This window comes from Silene latifolia, chromosome 6, assembly GCF_048544455.1.
Source record: "Silene latifolia isolate original U9 population chromosome 6, ASM4854445v1, whole genome shotgun sequence".
NCBI classification, from domain to species: Eukaryota; Viridiplantae; Streptophyta; class Magnoliopsida; order Caryophyllales; family Caryophyllaceae; genus Silene; species Silene latifolia.
The window spans coordinates 130007105-130029183 of NC_133531.1; the positions used below are offsets into that span (position 1 = coordinate 130007105).

The 22079-nt window shown below is 36.7% G+C and overlaps 1 non-coding gene across 1 annotated transcript; it reads right to left on the reverse strand.

Annotated features, from left to right (window-relative positions):
• Positions 1–8343: 8343 nt before the first annotated feature.
• On the reverse strand, positions 8344–8451 carry LOC141589464 (small nucleolar RNA R71). Its single transcript, XR_012520401.1, has one exon. It is a non-coding gene; the product is annotated as a small nucleolar RNA R71 (small nucleolar RNA).
• Positions 8452–22079: the final 13628 nt, after the last annotated feature.

Genomic DNA, 22079 nt, shown 5'->3' on the forward strand with positions numbered 1-22079 from the left:
ACGTCTTCTCTAAGGTTGGTACTTGTTTGGTTGGTCCTTCTTTGTCTTCTTATTTTGCTGGTCTTCAGTTTGGGGCTGTGGTGTCCGGTGGAGGAGAGGCTATCTTGCATACCTTGAATCGGCTCATTGAGGCCCGTGGTAGTGATGTGGGACTTTCTATGTTGCTGGTTGATTTCCAGAATGCTTTCAACTTTGTTGATCGTGCGACCATGCTACATGAAGTCCGCCGTCGTTGTCCGGTTCTCTCCCGTTGGGTGGATTTTGTTACTCTGGCCCGGCCCGCCTTTATTATGGGGAGCATTGCTTGTGGTCTTGTCAGGGTGTCCAGCAGGGTGATCCTTTGGGCCATTGTTGTTAAACTTTCGATCTAGATCGTAGGATCTTACGATTCTACGATCCAAAAAGTGGTGACCGATCCCGATGCTAGGTAGGATCTTAATTTTGTAGGAACTTACGATTCAACTTGTCTCAAATTTGTTTAAAGTAGAATCTTAACCCGATCCTACGATTATACGACCCGATCCTACATTATTAGCATATCAATTTTTTCAGTCACCGGAATTTCATATATGACTCTTAAGATAGAAATTTACTATAAACGGGAATAATTTATGGGGACATACTACCATAATGGTGTTTTGAGATTTAAAGACGAGATTTTAACATATTTTGATAACACAATTATGTATTTTTGTTAATTTGTAGGATCTTACGATTCTACGATCCAATCCTATCGATTCGATCCTATCGATTCGATCCAAAGTAGGATCCCGATCCTAACAACATTGCTTTGGGCTCTTTGCTTTTCGCTTTGGTTTTGCATCCCTTAGTGTGCAAAATCCGGGACTCTTTTGACCTTACTATACAGGCATGGTACTTGGATGATGGCACCATTGTTGGGGACCTTTTGGAGGTGGGGAGGGTTTTGGATTTGATTATGGCGGATGGCCCTCGTTTTGGACTCCATCTTAATGTCGCTAAGATAGAGGTCTTTTGGCCTGATAAGGATCCTCGGAGTCAACTTCTCGGTGTTTTCCCCCCTTCTATTGCTTGGCCCTTGCGTGGTGTCTCTATTTTGGGTGGACGTGTCAGTACTTGTCATGTTTTTGGCAGTGAGCTTGTGGCGAAGAGAGTGACTACGACCATTGAGCTTATGGACTTAGTCGCGAGGATCGAGGATCCGCAATGTGAGTTGCTTCTGCTTAGAGCTTGTACTGGTATTTCTGAGCTCTATTTCTCTCTTCGTACTTGCTCCCCCCGTGTGTTTGGTTCGGTTCATCTTCCTATCGATGCCGCCCTTCGTTCTAGCTTGGAACGTATTGTCACCGCGTCTGGACCTGGTTTTGGGGATTGGCAGTGGCGCCTTGCTACATTTCCTTTTCATCTTGGTGGGCTTGGTGTTTATGCTGCGGGAGATGTTTTACATTATGCTTTTCTGGCGTCCCGTTTGCAGTCTGCAGATTTGCAGGCTAAGCTCCTACGGCCTTCTGGTATTGTAGATGTTAGTCCTACTTTTGACGATGCCTTGCGGGTGTTTTCTGAGACTACAGGTTCTGCTTTTTTACGTGATCCTAGTGAAATCGCTGCCCCTAAACTTATGAATAAATTGGCCGATATATATTTCGCGACGGTTGCTGCTGCTTCAGAATCTGTTTTCTCTTTGACACTGCGTCAGCTTGCGTTGTGGAAGTCTCAGTAGGGTGCCCACTCCTCTGATTGGTTGTATGCGGTTCCTATCTCTGGGTTGGGTCAGACTATGAACGGGAGGACTTACCGTAGTGTGCTTTGATATCGATTGGGTGTTCCGTTATTCACGGTATCTAGGCCTTGTCTTGCTTGCTCTCGGGTTTTTGCTGATGATGTTTATGAGGACCACGCAGTTTCTTATACTGGTACTGTGGGTGTTAAGCATCTGCATAACCTCGTTCGTGACACCTTATTCAACATCTGCTATAGGTCTGCTATTTCTATGTGTAAAGAGGTTGATATCGGTTTGGTTGACAGACATGGTGGATCTCTTCGTCCTGCAGATTTGCTCCTTTATTCCTGGGACAGAGGGCGTGATGTGTGTGTCGATTTGACAGGGTCTTCCCCCTTGACTCAGACTAGGATGACCGATTTTGTGTCCGGGCGGGTTGTCGCTGATGCTGCTCAGCGTAAGTGTGCTAAATATGGGGAGTTATGCGGGGCAACTGGTTATGGTTTCCTTCCCTTCTCTTTCTCTTTGCTTGGAGAGATGGGTTCGGATGTTGTTGCCTTACTCAAACGGATCCAGAAATTCTCGGTATCTCAGGATAGGGGGCTCAGGTGGCCGCTTATATTTTTACTAGACTTAGCTTTGTTGTTGCTAAGGAGGTGGGGGACAAGTTTGTCTCTCGGCTCTCCACCAATTTCATGTAAACTTTTATTTTTCTATCTATGAAAGTTAGGCGCATCCTTTTTACAACAACAACAACAACAACAACAACAACAACAACAACAACAACAACAACAACAACAACAACAACAACAACAACAACAACAACAACAACAACAACAACAACAACAACAACAACAACAACAACAACAACAACAACAACAACAACAACAACAACAACAACAACAACAACAACAACAACAACAACAACAACAACAACAACAACAACAACAACAACAACAACAACAACAACAACAACAACAACAACAACAACAACAACAACAACAACAACAACAACAACAACAACAACAACAACAACAACAACAACAACAACAACAACAACAACAACAACAACAACAACAACAACAACAACAACAACAACAACAACAACAACAACAACAACAACAACAACAACAACAACAACAACAACAACAACAACAACAACAACAACAACAACAACAACAACAACAACAATTTTTTTATATTATAAGATTATTTGAATAATACTGTAAGATAAGTAAAAGAGTTGGATTGATTTGTGAAAAAAAATGAAATGAATTGAATGGATATATAGAGTTAGAATTGATTTTAAAAAAAAAATGCAACGGTCAAAACGGCTATTTTCGTGCCAAACGTCTTGTCGGGTTCCATTAATGAGCACATCCCCTCCTATGGCGGGTTCCACAGAGGACGAAACTAGGGCGTGGAGCCACTCCCGCAAGTAACTCCACTCAGCCGAGGACGCACCTCGCAAACATCACCATCAACCATCACAACTCCAACAACCAACTCCAAATCAACAATCAACAGATAATCACAATATCAAATCGTACAACAATCACAATACAATCTTAAATCAATTAACAGTAAACCGAGACGAATCTTTGCGAATGCATCAAACAACTAACCAGGCAAGACTCCGAGACGAATCCTTGCGACGCGACCGACGACGACAACGATGACATCCTTACTGGGATTCTCCACACATAAACTAATCACCATCCCTGGGTTAGTGTCTATGCTAGATGAGAGTGTATGGAGAAGTGAGTGTCTATGTATATATATATATATATATATATATATATATATATATACATATATATATATGTATATAGAGTCAAGATCCGGTAAGAACTCCTATATATTTGAGGATTGAGGATTTGTGAATACAATATCACAAGTTCTTCAATAAAATATCACGAAAAATCAGACATTTGTCAAAAAAAAAAATCAAAAAAAAAAAAATTGCACAGGTGTTTTTTTTGTGTGATATTTTATCGAATAACCTGTGATATTGTATTGAAAAACCACTGATATTGTAACACAATCCTCAATCCTCAAAAAGATAGTGTATCCTCACATGATCCCATTCCTATGTATATATACATATATATATATATATATATATATATATATATATATATATATATATATATATATTAGGGTTAGAGAGAAAGGGAATCGTCGAAAATAAAATTAGTCTTACGAAATTGCGTTTTATAATAACGCGTCAACAGAGGCTATACTCGGTCGAGTACTCTCATACTCGGCCGAGTAAGCCCTACTCGGTCGAGTGTTACCACCACTCAGCCTAGGTCGAGTAAACAATTACATAGATCCTTTATCCTCTCGCCTATACCCTCATATTATCTTCTGTGGTCAAACGGTCGGTCAAAGGGTTCTTAAACAGGGCGAGTATTACATCCACGCTCACCAGTCCACCAACACCATAACCATTGACGTTATCCTCCGCCGTCTCTTTAGCTCATTTCCTCAACGTCGTCACCTACAGTAACACCCCAGTCCAAACCGGGTCGGGAGCGGTTACTTATGATAGCTCACTAGGCTGTGTACATGGCCCACAGATCAACACAGGTCCTGTATAGCGCATTTTGTCCTCACCATCATATTTCTTCTACGGGTAAAAGGTAAATATTGTTATATTATTCTCATACATTCTGATGGTACTTTTCCACTTTCTCTCTATCATATTTCTTCATTTCTTCACTCAAAATCGCAAGGAAACATCTACATCCCCTGAATTCATGGTAGCTTGGGAGAGGGTAGCAAGTTGAGTGAGTTTTTAATCGCTTTGCATTTTAGTTTAGGTCTTTAAACCCATTAAACATAACCTCTAGTCCTTTTGTTTTGTGCTTTGAGCCATTTTTATGGTTTGATTGGGTAATTTGAATTGTTGGCACATTGAGGACAATGTGATGTTTAGCTTGGGGGGAGATTGCATTTGCATATAGTGTAATTTGCATGTAGTGTAGAAAATTTGAAAAATTTTGAGAGAAATTTTTGCTTTGTGCTTGCTTGTAGCCTACTTTCCTCTTTGCTTATCCTAATAATGGCTTCTTGCTAATGATTTGTTCTTATATGATGGGATAATAGCTACATGGGAATGTCTTGACATAGTAGGTGGGAGATGGAGAATGAACCGAATAGGCTTGATCTTGACTTGTGGCAAGCTACAAAATGGTAAGGTAGAGCCTCTTTTGACCGATGCATCCATATCCGGTCTCTCTTAGGTGAGTGTAGGTGTCTCCTTATAATGTGTGTTTCATCAAAACGCGCAAGTATGGTTCTCATGTCATCTCTTAGTAAACATGCATTCATTTGTTATAGCATTTTGGAGCCATTCACATGATATATTTGCCTTCTTGACCCCTTCATAAACATTTTTCCTAGCTACATAATAACTTGCCTACCTTGTTGAGCTAGTAGCTCTGTTTTGTTTTGTTTGGGTGTTCAATTGGGATTTGTTTAAAAATTGTGGAAATCATGTGAGCTTGGTCTTAATGCTCAAGAAAGAAGAAGAAGAAGAAGAAGAAGAAGAAGAAGAAGAAGAAGAAGAAGAAGAAGAAGAAGAAGAAGAAGAAGAAGAAGAAGAAGAAGAAGAAGAAGAAGAAGAAGAAGAAGAAGAGGAGGAGGAGAAGAAGAAGAAGAAGAAGAAGAAGAAGAAGAAGAAGAAGAAGAAGAAAAGAGCTGAAATGATGAAAAAAAATGAGGGAAAAGATGAAAAAATAAAGAAAGAAAAAGAAAAGAAAATAACATTAAAAAAGAAGTATGCATTGGAAAAAAGGGCTAAGAAGAAAAGATGTGAGAAATTCTCAAGTATTATTCATATATTATGGAGAATTTTCTTATGATTTGAATTGCAAATTGGGTTAGAATTGAATTGGGATTGAGCATCCTTGCATTTGATTGTTGCTAGCTTGACATTAACTCCACAATCCATAATTTATTTGTTCCTCCTTCTTACCCATTACATATTGCCTTCTTCCCACTCATTTGGCTTCTTTATCATGCTTACATTTATTTGTCTTGGCTTGCTAGGTTTGACATGTTTACCATATTAGATTGCGGGCACATTGTTATAAGTTGAGGATAGTTGAGTGTTCATTCACAAAATTGTCCTTTCACATATAAAAGAGTTTGAGTGGCCCATGAGAATCCATAAGTCAAAAGATCATGCAAGAGCTTAAAGGTTCATTTCAAGTTTTCCATGCTTTGTCGTCGTGTTAATCTCATCCATGTTTTGCTTTATTCCTTTCCCATGTTGTTTCGAGTTTTTAAATCATTATGCTTGGCTTGTTTTGGGATATTGCATTTGATGGGATGTGGTTTCTTGCTTAGAGACAAGCAGGGGTTTAGCTTGGGTGAGTTTGATATGTTCATTTTATCTATACTTTTATCCCTCATTTTAGCTCGGTTTCTATTGTTTATCATACTTTAATTAGTATATTTTTGAGCTAATCTTGTGTTCTAAGTGTATTGTTGTGTTTGTTACATTTTTGTACGAATCTAAGCATTTAGAGGCTTTTTGCTATCATTTTGTACACCAAGTCTACTTAGCTAAACAAGACCAAGTGTTGGACTAAGCATGGAGTATTGGAATGGGTTTTGCATGAAGAAATTGGTGGATCAATATGTTTAATTCAAATATTGTTAAAAGCAAACTCAAGCCCAACTCAAAGTCCAAGTCAAATAGGGAAGAATAGGATTCCAAGCTACCTAGGATGCCAAGGGATTAGGTCTTTAACTGGGTAATTAATCGCACAATTAATAACCAACATAGGATTCTCCAAGTAATTAAGACGAGAATTAAGGCAATCAACCCGGAATCCCACGTCCCCGATCGAGGCCCCCAACCCCGATCGGGGTTGCGTGCTTCTTGGTGATTTACGTTTCACCTCCCTCTCCTATAAATAGGAGAGACATTTCAAGGCTTAGGCATCTCATTTTTATCTCATATTCTACGTCACATATACTTACAAAAAGCCTTAAGCATTATATTTTCTCTCATTAGTTTTCATACTTTGTTTTCTATATTGTTAAGCATTTGGTTCTTAAACATTTGGTTATTTATACATTCAAGCATTTGGTTACAATTTGTTCTTCTATAAAAGTTATCTTCTATTAAGGTATTCTTATTTATAGCTTGCAATTTTACATTTCTATTTTAGTTTACACATAGTTTATAATTAAAGTACTTAATTTAGATTACATTAGCATTATTTCTTATACATGTTATATCACCTAGTTTATACAAATCATACAACCATGTTTAACATTTCTTACAATATAGTTTGCAATTTACATTCTAATATGAGTAGCTAAATTTCCTAGTCTAAGGGCTCGAGAGCCATACAAAATCAAATCTATAACATGTTGAAATAGGTTGATACTAATATTGTTCATATTGCTTCTATCACATGCTTGTGACATAGTGTTTAATCTTTGTTTAAGGCCTTATTCAATTGATTAAGTTTGTTCATTCGTTCTTAAGTCGAGAGGCACTAAATTGAATTAGACTAAGCATGAATAGTAGGATAACCTAGTCATGGACGAGAGTTTCTCTAGGACCCGGTCTATGGTTGACACTAATGCCGTAAGGTGGGTGTCTCTAAGCCTAAACAATTGTCAATGTTTCTATTACCGAGTTTAACATAATTATATATTTACCTTTGCATGTGTGACCCGACCCCCTTAGACTCCTTTTTATTATACAATTTACATCATAATTTTTATTAGTCATCAAACCAACAACCAAAAACAAAACGAATTCGACCTTGATAAGAATCCTTCCATAGCATTTCACAACGTAATTCCCGTTTCCTTGTGTTCGACCCCTATTGCTACATTCACTTGTTATTTAGGGAAATTATCTTTGCATAGGTACACGATAAGCCTATCAAATTTTGGCGCCGTTGCCGGGGAAACGGTTTTATTGCGTTTTGAATTGTCGATTTTTATCTTGTTTTCTTTTGTCTTGAGGAACACTTGTTCCTTGAGACCGTCACTTATCATTTCTCTAGAAATTGTTGTCTTATGCCCAGGTCCTCTCGTAAGGGAGAATTGCTTTCACCGGATTCCGATCCCGAGAAAACCTTTAGGAGAAGACGACGTTTTTGGAAGGAAGTGAAAAAGGCCTCTTCTCTCGTACAAGTTGAAAGTGTTAGAAATTCTTACTTGGACGATCTAGAAGCCCTTGAAGAGGAGGAGATTTCAAGTTCATCATCTCCACCACCACCACCATCTACCACCAAAAAGATGGTGAAACATTCCGATCACTCAAAGCCCACCGCGGCCATGCTTCCGGACGGTATCACAACCACTCAAATCACCGCGCCGGACTTCGAGATCAAACCGGCTTTCATTAGCCTTGTGGAGAGGAAGCAATTTGGGGGAAGTCCTTTGAAGGATTCCAATTTGCATGTGCAAGATTTTTGTGATTATTGCTCCATGATCCGACAAACGGGCATCACTCAAGCCCAAATAAGGGAAATACTTTTCCCTTTCTCTTTGAAGGACACGACCAAGCTTTGGATCAATAGCTTTGACCGCACCGCCATGGGAATCACCAATTGGGAGACTTTGGCTCTTGCGTTCTATCAAAAGTTTTTTCCACCGGAGAAAACTCAAACTTTAAGGAGCCAAATCACCGGATTCCGTCAACAAGCTCTTTAGAGCTTATATGAGGCTTGGGAGAGGTACAAGGAGCTACAAAGACAATACCCACACCATGGGCTAGATGATTGGTTTCTAGAAATAACATTCTACAATGGATGTTTTCCCGAGTCCCGAAGGATTCTTGATTCCGCCAACAATGGGCGGTTTGATCAAATTGACACCGACCTTGCTCATGCCACGATCGAATCTATGGCGGTCCATGATGCTCAATATGTCAATTCCCGAATTGTGTCACCCAAAGGTAAAGAAGAATCCTCCAACAACTCCGTTTTGCTAGCTCAAATTGCCTTGCTCCAACAACAATTGGCGGAAAGAGATGCTACAGATTCCGTTCAACAACTTAATGCCATGTCTTCTACAAGTCAAATCATCGTTTGTGATGGTTGTGGAGGTGCGGGTCACTACGCCGCTCATTTCCGAGCCCCTATTGAAGAGGTAAATGCTTTTCAATCTTTTAGACAAAGTTCATATCCACCGGGTACATTTTCTAACACTTATAACCCGAATACAAAATTCCATCCGAACTTGTCTTACACTAACAACAATGTGCTTAACCCACAACCTCCACCACAACCAAATGCTTATGTGACTCAACAATAAAAGTATATCCCTCCACCAGGTTATCAAAATCAACAAAGGCCCCCACAAAACAATTACCAATAAAATCAACCTCCACCACAAAATGCCCAACAGAACAACCAAGGAGAAGGTAAGCTTGAGGGCTTGATAGTTCAAATGCAAAAGGAATTGTTGCCTCAAATTCAGAAGAATGATCAAGCTCATAGTGCCGCAATTAAGATGTTGGAGCAACAAATGGCTCAACTTGCCTCATCTAGCTCTCAAAGGAAAACTGGCCAACTACCACCTCAAGGTACGCAACCCTACGAGACCGTTAATTCTATTTCCTTGAGAAGTGGTACAAGCTATGATGGGCCATCCATGACCTTGGATAATGAGGTAGTTGTTAAGAAGGCTAAGCTTGGGGGAAGTGTCAAAAAGAAGGCTGGTGAAGAGCCCCTTGTTAGAGACCGTGTACCATTTCCTCACCGGTTGTTGATGCTTAAGAGAAAGAACGAGCTTGATGCCAAAGATGTTGAGCCCCCTATGTCCAAAGATAGTGACGTAGAAATTGTTGAGGAAGTCTTTCCTAATGCTAAGGAGAGTGATGTCATTCCTAAGAAAGTGGAAGTTCCCGTTGAGAATAATAAAGTGAAAGTGGGAGATGTGGAGGATGCTCCTCCAAAGGAAGTTGCTCAAGTACTGTTTCCTCATCGTCTAGCAAAGCACAAGGAGGAAGTTAAGTTTGGTAAGTTTTTAGAAGTTTGTAAGAATTTACAAGTCACCGTCCCATTTTTAGAATTGCTTAACCAAGTCCCTTCTTACGCAAAGTTTATGAAGGAAATCCTCTCAAAGAAGCGATCCTTCAATGAGGTTGATATCATTGCTTTCACCGAAGAGTGTAGTGCACTCTTACAAAATAAGTTTTCCCCGAAACTTAAGGACCCCGGTAGCTATTCTATTCCTTGCACTATAGGCACATATACCATTGACAAGGCCCTTTGCGACCTAGGTGCTAGTGTAAGTGTCATGCCCTATTCCCTTTGTGAAAAACTTAACATGAGAGTGCTTTAAAATGCACAAGTACAACATTGCAAATGGCGAACCGTTCTTTAAAGCGACCTTTAGGTGTCTTAGAAGATGTACCCGTCAAAGTTGGCAAGTTTTTCATTCTTGTTGACTTCCTCATACTTGATATGGCCGAGGACTCACAAACCCCAATTATACTGGGTAGGCCAGTTTTATGCACCGCGGGTGCGCTAATCGATGTGAAGAATGGGAGGTTGACGTTGGAAGTGGGTGATGACCGGGTTTCCTTTAGCAAAAACAACACCATTAGAAGCCCAATGTTACAAGAGTCTTGTCATTTATTTAGCACTGTGGACTCTTCTCATGCCTCTACTACACTTGGCTCCTTACTAATGGATCCGATAGAGGATGATATTGGTGTTTTTTGTTTTGTAGGTGACAATGCTAAGGGCGCTATTGTAATACCCTTCCTTTTAGGGACCCGTTGACCAACGTTGACCGACATTGGGGAAGCATGTGATAGCCTTTAGGAATGCGTGCAAGAGATGCCTTGTGTCATGATAGACTTTGGGGATGAGTAGTACTCGATAGAGTAGGGGCTATTCGATCGAGTAGCTTGGGTACTCGATCGAGTAGGAGCCACTCGATCGAGTAGGTTGGTTAGTTGATCGAGTAGCGTCTTTACAGCGAGGGTTTATAATCGTGTTTTGATAGAATCACAAATCATTTCTGCCTCATTCCATCAGACCTAGATGTCGCCTCACCTCTCTCTCTTCACCTTAATTCCTTCCATGAGAGCCTTTGAGGATGCTAGTGCCTTAAGGATGGGTTGCTTGAGTCGGGTAGCGGTCTTAACGCCGTTATGAGATGCGTAGGTATGTCACCATCATCATCTTTGTCTTTGTTGTTCCTTGTAGGATTGTGGTGGTAGTAATAGGCTTTATGCTGTTTATATAGGGGTTGTGCTTGCTTGGTTGATGTCATGTGATTGAACAACGAATCGCTACGGTTGGCTAAAGGTAGGTTCGCCTACTTAGTTTCGGTTGGTTGTTTAGTGTGACGGTTGTTGTAATGATTGTTGTGTTAATGTGGTTGATTGATTATTGTAATCGATTGGTGTTGTACTGTTTCGTTGGTTGTGGTTGTAGTGCAGCTGTTTGTGATTGATTGTCTATGGTTCTCGAGGTGCGTCCTCGGCTGAGTAGAGTCACTTGCGGGAGTGGCTTCACGCCCTAGTTTTGCCCTCCGTGGAACCCGCCACGGGAGGGGATGTGCACATTAATGGGACAGGGTTATCGCTCAGATTGATGAGCGGGGCTTAGGTGGGAACGGCTGCGGTCCCCCACTGGTAGGGCTGGTCCAGTGGACAGTCGGTGACGGTGATTGATTAGAGGAGATGTGGTATGTGTGTATGTTGTTGTTTCTGTATTGTTATGCCAGTGGTTGGTGTCTTTCCTTCAGTTACTGACCTTGTGTGGTTTTGTCTTTTGTTTGTTTCTGTTGTGCCTGCCGTAATCCTTTATGGTGAGCAGTCGGTCTTAGCAGGTGTTGTCTTGGATGGTAGCTGGAGTCTTGGTGGGATGAGTCTTCACGAGTAATGACAGGAGTAGTTTGTATAGCATTGATGAGATGTATTATTTGTATCAGTAGTTTTGGTTATATCACTTGTAAAATGATTATAAATGTTCTTTTATCGACTTTTGATGATTACTTTACTCAGGCAACCGAGATGGTAACACCTTTATATGCTAGGGAAGGTCTTGTTAAGGCTCCTTGGTATATGGGGGTGTTACAAAGTGGTATCAGAGATTGCCAAAAAGAAAAGGAAATTTTATTTGTTAGGGAAGGTCTTGTTAAGGCTCCTAAATATGCTAGGGAAGGTCTTGTTAAGGCTCCTAAGAGTGCCAAAAAGAAAAGGAAATTTTATTTGAATAATTTCAAATGGTTACGGAATGCAAAGAAGGCTATGAAATGGAGCTTGGTTGGTGGCGAGCTCAAGAACGAAACTTGACCAAATAGCTCCTTACGTCGTGCGGGACGTTAAACCAGCGCTTCTTGGGAAGCAACCCAAGCTTTTTATTTGTTTTTATTTATTTTTGTTTTTAATTTTCTGCAATCTATTATTTTTCGAAGATTAGTAATAAAATACTCGACTTGACGATGTTTCTTTTTGTGATTTTTTAGGTGAAAATGAAGAAAGAAGAATTAGAAGAAAGTCTGGCATGCTTCCCCATGCAAGAACCCCGTTCGGGGACGTGGTTTTCAAGAATGGAACGGAATTAAAAAGTAATACGAAAGAAACTCAAGAGGCGAAGAATGCGTCAACCCCGATCGGGGTTGCCAGCCCTGATCGGGGTCGTGGTTTGGTATTTTCTTGACCTTTTTTCTTCTACGGGTAAAAGGTAAATATTGTTATATTATTCTCATACATTCCGATGGTACTTTTCCTCTTTCTTTCTATCATATTTCTTCATTTCTTCACTCAAAATCGCAAGGAAACATCTACATCTCCTGAATTCATGGTAGCTTGGTGGAGGGTAGCAAGTTGAGTGAGTTTTTAATCGCTTTGCATTTTATTTTAGGTCTTTAAACGCATTAAACATAACCTCTAGTCCTTTTGTTTTGTGCTTTGAGCCATTTTTATGGTTTGATTGGGTAATTTGAATTGTTGGCACATTGAGGACAATGTGATGTTTAGCTTAGGGGGAGATTGCATTTGCATATAGTGTAGTTTGCATTTTGTGTAGAAAATTTGAAAATTTTTGAGAGAATTTTTTGCTTTGTGCTTGCTTGTAGCCTACTTTCCTCTTTACTTATCCTAATAATGGCTTATTGCTAATGATTTGTTCTTCTATGATGGGATAATAGCTACATGGGAATGTCTTGACATAGTAGGTGGGAGATGGAGAATGAACCGAATAGGCTTCATCTTGACTTGTGGCAAGCTACAAAATGGTAAGGTAGAGCCTTTTTTACCGATGCATCCATATACGGTCTCTCTTAGGTGAGTGTAGGTGTCTCCTTATAATGTGTATTTCATCAAAACGCACAAGTATAGTTCTCATGTCATCTCTTGGTAAGCATATGCATTCATTTGTTATACCATTTTGGAGCCATTCACATGATATATTTGCCTTCTTGACCCCTACATAAACATTTTTCCTAACTACATAATAACTTGCCTACCTTGTTGAGCTAGTAGCTCTGTTTTATTTTGTTTGGGTGCTCAATTGGGATTTGTTTAAAAATTGTGGAAATCATGTGAGCTTGGTCTTAATGTTCAGGAAAAAAAAAAGTTGAAATGATGAAAAAAATGAGGGAAAAGATGAAAAAATAAAGAAAAAAAAAAAAGAAAAGAAAAAAAACATTAAAAAAGAAGTATGCATTGGAAAAAAAGGGCTAAGAAGAAAAGATGTGAGAAATTCTCAAGTATTATTCATATATTATGGAGAATTTTCTTATGATTTGAATTGCTAATTGGGTTAGAATTGAATTGGGATTGAGCATCCTTGCATTTGATTGTTGCTAGCTTGACATTAGCTCCACAATCCATAATTCATTTGTTCCTCCTTACCCATTACATATTGTCTTCTTCCCACTCATTTGGCTTCTTTTTCATGCTTACATTTGATTGTCTTGGCTTGCTAGTTTTGACATGTTTACCATATTAGATTGCGGGCACATTGTTATAAGTTGAGGATAGTTGAGTGTTCATTCACAAAATTGTCCTTTCACATATAAAAGAGTTTGAGTGGCCCATGAGAATCCATAAGTCAAAAGATCATGCACGAGCTTAAAGGTTCATTTCAAGTTTTCCATGCTACGCCTTAGTGTAAATCTCATCCATGTTTTGCTTTATTCCTTACCCATGTTGTTTCGGGTTTTTAAATCATTATGCTTTGTTTGTTTTGGGATATTGCATTTGATGGGATGTGATTTCTTGCTTGGGAACAAGCAGGGGTTTAGCTTGAGGGAGTTTAATATGTTCATTTTATATATACTTTTATCCCTCATTTTAGCTCGGTTTCTATTGTTTATCATACTTTAATTAGTATATTTTTGAGCTAATCTTGTGTTCAAAGTGTATTGTTGTGTTTGTTACGTTTTTGTAGGAATCTAAGCATTTAGAGGCTTTTTCCTATCATTTTGTACACCAAGTCCACTTAGCTAAACAAGACCAACTATTGGACTAAGCATAGAGTATTGGAATGAGTTTTGCATGAAGAAATTGGTTGATCAATATGTTTAATTCAAATATTGTCAAAAGCAAAGTCAAGCCCAACTCAAAGTCCAAGTCAAAGAGGGAAGAATGGGATTCCAAGCTACCTAGGATGCCAAGGGATTAGGTCTTTAACCGGGTGATTAATCGCACAATTAATCACCAACATAGGATTCTCCAAGTAATTAAGAGGAGAATTAAGGCAATCAACCCGGAATCCCACGTCTCCGATCGGGGTTGCATGCTTCTTGGTGATTTACGTTTCACCTCCCTCTCCTATAAATAGGAGAGGCATTTCAAAGCTTAGGCATCTCATTTTTATCTCATATTCTACGCCACATATACTTACAAAAAGCTTTAAGCATTATATTTTCTCTCATTAGTTTTCATACTTTGTTTTCAATATTGTTAAGCATTTGGTTCTTAATTGGTTATTTATACATTCAAGCATTTGGTTACAATTTGTTCTTCTATACAAGTTATCTTCTATTAAGGTATTCTTATTTATAGCTTGCAATTTTACATTTCTATTTTAGTTTACACATAGTTTATAATTAAAGTACTTAATTTAGATTACATTAGCATGATTTCTTATACATGTTATATCACCTAGTTTATACAAATCATACAACCATGTTTAACATTTCTTACAATATAGTTTGCAATTTACATTCTAATATGAGTAGCTAAATTTCCTAGTCTTTGAGCTAGGGGAGCCGTGCAAAATCAAATGTATAACATGTTGAAATAGGTTGATAATAATATTGTTCATATTGCTTCTATCACATGTTTGTGCCATAATGTTTAATCTTTGTTTAAGGCCTTATTCAATTGATTAAGTTTGTTCATTCGTTCTTAAGTCGAGAGACACGGAATTGAATTAAACTAAGCATGTATAGTAGGGCGACCTAGTCATGGACGAGAGTTTCTCTAGGACCCGGTCTATGGTTGACACTAATGTCGTGAGGTGGGTGTCTCTAAGCCTAAGCAATTGTCAATGTTTCCATTATCGAGTTTAACATAATTATATATTTACCTTTGCATGTGTGACCCGACCCCCTTAGACTCCTTTTTATTATACAATTTACATCATAATTTTTATTAGTCATCAAACCAACAACCAACAAGAAAACGAAATCAACCTTGATAAGAATCCTTCCATAGCATTTTATAACGTAATTCCCTTTTCCTTGTGTTCGACCCTTATTGCTACATTCACTTGTTGTTTAGGGAAATTATCTTTACATAGGTACACGATAAGCCTATCAGCAATCCACGCACATACTCATCAACTTTGCGATTATCTTTCTCTTCAACATTGTTGGGTCTTTTATCTTCTCCCATTTATTAGTTAAAACTAATGATGAAGAGTGTTTGTAATTTGATCTTGTAAGTTTAAGATTTAACTAAGTGTTTTAGCTTAAATACTTATATTTTTATATTGAAAACTTTAAATTTTATGTTAAAAATTATTGGTTTCAAATTAAATTAAAATTTTACATAGTTAACTCATAATTTTAATTGGCTCATATTATAGCTAAACATCTCCAAGTTTTAACTACAAAACTCACAAATTTTTTATTTTGATTATTTGCAATACATGTTTAGAGTTGCTTTGTTTTTGTCCAGTATAGTTTTTAGATTAATAACTATCAATCTTAATTTAAAAACTGGTTATTTTAAATAAGAAATTAGAAGCTCTTAGATAATATTTTTGTTGAGAGGTTTGTTGTGCGAGGTGTTTAGTCGAGTTTATTTCGAATTGCTCTGAAATTGTAGACATGGAGTAACTCACCAAAAAATGCAGTGAAACTAGTGCTTGTTTTGGTTGAAGAAAGGTGACTAGAAAAGGAGTGGGGTTAGTTGTTGGTTTCCATCTGTGAAAATACAGTCCGTCTTGCTTCAGACTATTTTATTTCAAATTGCAATAACACCTTTTATAAGTGAGAAGCATATGGGTGGTGGGACGCCTCCATGTGCTTTCCCACTGACCCTAAATGGGTTTTTTTGTGAGAGGAAATGGTATCCGTCTGACAATTTCAGACGGATATGGCGGTCTGAAATAAGAATTTGTGGTGAAAATAGCAGTTGTTGAGTTTTGTTTTTTCTTTTTATCGATTTTTTTGATTTTTTTTTTTTGAGTTTTTAATTAATGGGCTGATATAAGGGACCGTCTTATTTAAGAATTTGTGAAACAAATTCTATAGAAGAGTTGTGGAAAATCCCAAATTACCCAATTTGGGCCAAAATTGTTCCAATATTCTTCCAAACCCACTCAAGTAAGCAAGAAGTGGGCCAAAAGTAATGTCCTGGGCGGATTTGATTTCTTACTCCCATTTCTTATCGTACTCTAGCGAAGTAATTTACCAACAAACCTGCTAAACGTCGTCGACAACTAATTAAATATTGTTGAGAATTTGTAATGATTTTCATAATCTACCCTTTACTTTAAACCCCCCATATATTAACATCTTTTTTTCAAGACGGATAATACCCTCTTAAATGGAGTAAGGCCCTGTTCTTTTAAATTTAAAGTCACTTAATTTAAGTTCACTTCACATCCTATAAATTCCGTTCAGTTCAGATCCTATAAGTTAAGTTCAGTTCAGATCCTATAATTTCAGTTCAGTTCAGACCCTATAAGTTCAGTTCAGATCCTATAAGTTCAGTTCAAATCCTATACGTCACTTAATTTAAGTTCACTTCAGATCCTATAAGTTCAGTTCAGATCCTATAAGTTCAGTTCAGATCAGATCAGATCAGTTTCAGTCCAAAAGAACAAAGTCTAAGAATTTGCGATAATACCCCCCAAAACTAATTTGGTAAATATTCGACATATTTTCGTCTTAAACTTAAGATGGATAATACCCTCTTAAATAAAAATTTGTGCTAAAAGATATACTCTCTCTCATCCAAACCAAAGGTAACACTTGTTTTTTGGCATTATTCATGATCGTAGGGAATCTTTGATATTATTTTTAATATATAAGACAAAATATAGTCATGTGAGATCTTGTTTGATTTATCGTCATTAATGCTGTAAGAATATCAAAACCCTGTTTGGTAAATAGCGGATTAATTTCAACATAAGCAGATTGCAAAAGCAGATTATAAATAGCATATTTTATCAGGAGGTTTGAGTAACATATTATAATTAGCAAAATTAATTTGAGTGTTTGATAATTGGCAGATTACGATTAGTAGATTGTTAGTTTTCTTTGTAAAATGGAGAAAAATTTCATATGTTACAATATGCTAACCAATATGCTGGGGTAAGCAGCATATTGGCCATGTTTAGCAAACGGCAAAAGTAGATTTACAATAGCAGATAACGTTAGCAGATAACGGTTGACAGATTTTAGCAGTAGGTGTAATATCCTGAAAAAAAAATAGATCATTTAATTTACTAGTCTTGTTATTACTCTTTAATATGTCATCATTACTAAGTGCAATGTGAATAATAATTAGTAACTCATTACATACTATTAAGATTATTTAACTATTATAATATTATAATATTATAATGGTATTATGTTTAGGATATTTGAATAATTTTAGATAAGTATGGTTGTTACTATCTATCCATGCATGCAAATGGGTAATTAAATATAGGTTGCTTAGTTGTTAAGAAATATGTGGTAAAATACAATTTGAACACTAGCATGATTAGCCGACCTTGTTGGCTATAAAAAGGCATGACATTCAACATTTGATACAAAAAAGAAAAGGAGTCATGTAGTACTAATTATCTTCTACGTCTAGCTACTAATTCATATATACAATATAAGGTATGATTTCGGAACCCTTCGTCGTAGAAATAAGTAATAATATTGTGCTTATTGTATAGTATTATCGACCGTATAATGTTATATTATCACTATGTTACTCACATGTTATATTAACTGTCTTTATATGAAAATGTGACTGTCATATCAGTACTTCTGTTATAATGTACTATTGGCAAATTGTAGCATTCGGGATACGATTACGGGAGGGGGACAACATTACAAATTTAACCTGTGTACATGGAAGGGGGCACAGCCTCATGTGAACTACGGTTCTGATTATTACTGGTAAAAATGCCAGGGGGTTTACACGGGTCTTAGACCTGGGATCCTGTGTACATGGAGGAGGGCTTAGCCCGGGGAGTTTTTACTCCGTAATGTGTCTCATTTCAGTAATAGTAGACTGGTAATCTATATTTTTCATATTATGATAAAATGACAGGTTGTGCATGTCTTTTAATAATTATTCGATTGTGTTCACGTGACTTATTTTTATACTTGTGAGACCAGAAAGAATTGGAATATTAAAATGGAGGTAAGTAGGACCGGTGGAGGTGACCGGAGTCATACTCAGCCTGTGGTTGGCTGATCCGTTACTTTCTTCTTTTTCAGGTACAAGTAAGGGGGAAGGTCAAGTGTGAGGATTTTCAGATGACCTAATAGGATGGATATGTAATCGAGTTCTTAGTTTATAGCTTGTTAAGTGTATTTATCTTTATTATTGTAAAAGCCTTGTATTCTCCGAAGGGAGAATACGGCGGTGACGCCCTATTTTTTCCGCTGCTGTCTTTTATTAATAAAAAGAGTTGTTTTGAGCTGCCTGTCTGCTTTCCGGGGGCGTTACAAAATGGTATCAGAGCAACCTTGCGACCGCGTGTTGAGCCTTCGGCCATACGTCTAGCGGGGGAATAGATTCTTGGGTCTAGTATAAAACTCGTATCAAACTTATAAAAACCGACTAAAAGAGAGAGGGGTAGATATAAAGTGTGTCGGATTACTTGTTTAAGTGATTTGTTTACTAATTCTTTTATTGCTTTAATAATGTATAGTTTGGATGTTCTAATTGTTTTTCTTGTGCGTACATTACATATTTGCATGAAGTTTCTACTTGCGAGTCTCATGATATATGCATATTTATTGGTGTGAGATACTCTAAGAAAATTTCGGGACATTTTACCTTTAAGATTTTACTCTATCCTTCCACTCATTATATTTTAATATGGTTTTGAAATTTTCGAGGTTTTAATACTCAAGCTATTTTTCGTATTAGAAAAGTTCAAATTTGTTCCAATTAGTCATTGGTATATTTTCAAAATTTTATGTTGTATATTTTTAAAAAAACAAATTACCTTTACTAAAACTTTGACATGAAATTTCAATTTTTGTTTTCTTTGCCTTTGTCCGGTTATTGGGATGCTATTACTTGTTATTAAAGATATCTAATAACAGGTTCAGCGCCTACTAACACATTAATTGAGTTTTTCTTTGAATTGGATTACTCGAATTCTTGTTCGCGGCGAGAATTCCTGTCTTCCATTATATAAGGCGTACATTTATTTAATCATTTCATAAATGTGATATTAGATATAATTTTTTATAATAACTTTCTTAATTTTTGAGTAAGTAAAGTTTTAACTTCTACATTCTTCTATTTTTCAAGTTTCGGGACGAAACTTATTTTAAGGAGGGTAGAATGTAATATCCTGAAAAAAAAATAGATCATTTAATTTACTAGTCTTGTTATTACTCTTTAATATGTCATCATTACTAAGTGCAATATGAATAATAATTAGTAACTCATTACATACTATTAAGATTATTTAACTATTATAATATTATAATATTATAATGGTATTATGTTTAGGATATTTGAATAATTTTAGATAAGTATGGTTGTTACTATCTATCCATGCATGCAAATGGGTAATTAAATATAGGTTGCTTAGTTGTTAAGAAATATGTGGTAAAATACAATTTGAACACTAGCATGATTAGCCGACCTTGTTGGCTATAAAAAGGCATGACATTCAACATTTGATACAAAAAAGAAAAGGAGTCATGTAGTACTAATTATCTTCTACGTCTAGCTACTAATTCATATATACAATATAAGGTATGATTTCGGAACCCTTCGTCGTAGAAATAAGTAATAATATTGTGCTTATTGTATAGTATTATCGACCGTATAATGTTATATTATCACTATGTTACTCACATGTTATATTAACTGTCTTTATATGAAAATGTGATTTGTCATGTCAAGATACATTATAATGTACTATTGGCAAATTGTAGCATTCGGGATACGATTACGGGAGGGGGACAACATTACAAATTTAACCTGTGTACATGGAAGGGGGCACAGCCTCATGTGAACTACGGTTCTGATTATTACTGGTAAAAATGCCAGGGGGTTTACACGGGTCTTAGACCTGGGATCCTGTGTACATGGAGGAGGGCTTAGCCCGGGGAGTTTTTACTCCGTAATGTGTCTCATTTCAGTAATAGTAGACTGGTAATCTATATTTTGCATATTATGATAAAATGACAGGTTGTGCATGTCTTTTAATAATTATTCGATTGTGTTCACGTGACTTATTTCTATACTTGTGAGACCGTAAAGAATTGGAATATTAAAATGGAGGTAAGTAGGACCGGTGGAGGTGACCAGGAGTCATACTCGGTCTTTGTGGTTGGTCGATCCGTTACTTTCATTCTTTTTCGGTACAAGTAAGGGGAAGGTCAAGTGTGAGGATTTTCAGATGACCTAATAGGATGGATATGTAATCGAGTTCTTAGTTTATAGCTTGTTAAGTGTATTTATCTTTATTATTGTAAAAGCCTTGTATTCTCCGAAGGGAGAATACGGCGGTGACGCCCTATTTTTTTTTCTTTGTCTTTTATTAATAAAAAGAATTTTTTTGAGTCGCTGTCTGCTTTCCGGGGGCGTTACAAAATGGTATCAGAGCAACCTTGCGACCGCGTGTTGAGCCTTCGGCCATACGTCTAGCGGGGGAATAGATTCTTGGGTCTAGTATAAAACTCGTATCAAACTTATAAAAACCGACTAAAAGAGAGAGGGGTAGATATAAAGTGTGTCGGATTACTTGTTTAAGTGATTTGTTTACTAATTCTTTTATTGCTTTAATAATGTATAGTTTGGATGTTCTAATTGTTTTTCTTGTGCGTACATTACATATTTGCATGAAGTTTCTACTTGCGAGTCTCATGATATATGCATATTTATTGGTGTGAGATACTCTAAGAAAATTTCGGGACATTTTACCTTTAAGATTTTACTCTATCCTTCCACTCATTATATTTTAATATGGTTTTGAAATTTTCGAGGTTTTAATACTCAAGCTATTTTTCGTATTAGAAAAGTTCAAATTTGTTCCAATTAGTCATTGGTATATTTTCAAAATTTTATGTTGTATATTTTTAAAAAAAAAAATTACCTTTACTAAAACTTTGACATGAAATTTCAATTTTTGTTTTCTTTGCCTTTGTCCGGTTATTGGGATGCTATTACTTGTTATTAAAGATATCTAATAACAGGTTCAGCGCCTACTAACACATTAATTGAGTTTGTCTTTGAATTGGATTACTCGAATTCTTGTTCAAGTAGAGAATTCTGTCTTCCATTATATAAGGCGTACATTTATTTAATCATTTCATAAATGTGATATTAGATATAATTTTTTATAATAACTTTCTTAATTTTTGAGTAAGTAAAGTTTTAACTTCTACATTCTTCTATTTTTCAAGTTTCGGGACGAAACTTATTTTAAGGAGGGTAGAATGTAATATCCTGAAAAAAAAATAGATCATTTAATTTACTAGTCTTGTTATTACTCTTTAATATGTCATCATTACTAAGTGCAATGTGAATAATAATTAGTAACTCATTACATACTATTAAGATTATTTAACTATTATAATATTATAATATTATAATGGTATTATGTTTAGGATATTTGAATAATTTTAGATAAGTATGGTTGTTACTATCTATCCATGCATGCAAATGGGTAATTAAATATAGGTTGCTTAGTTGTTAAGAAATATGTGGTAAAATACAATTTGAACACTGGCA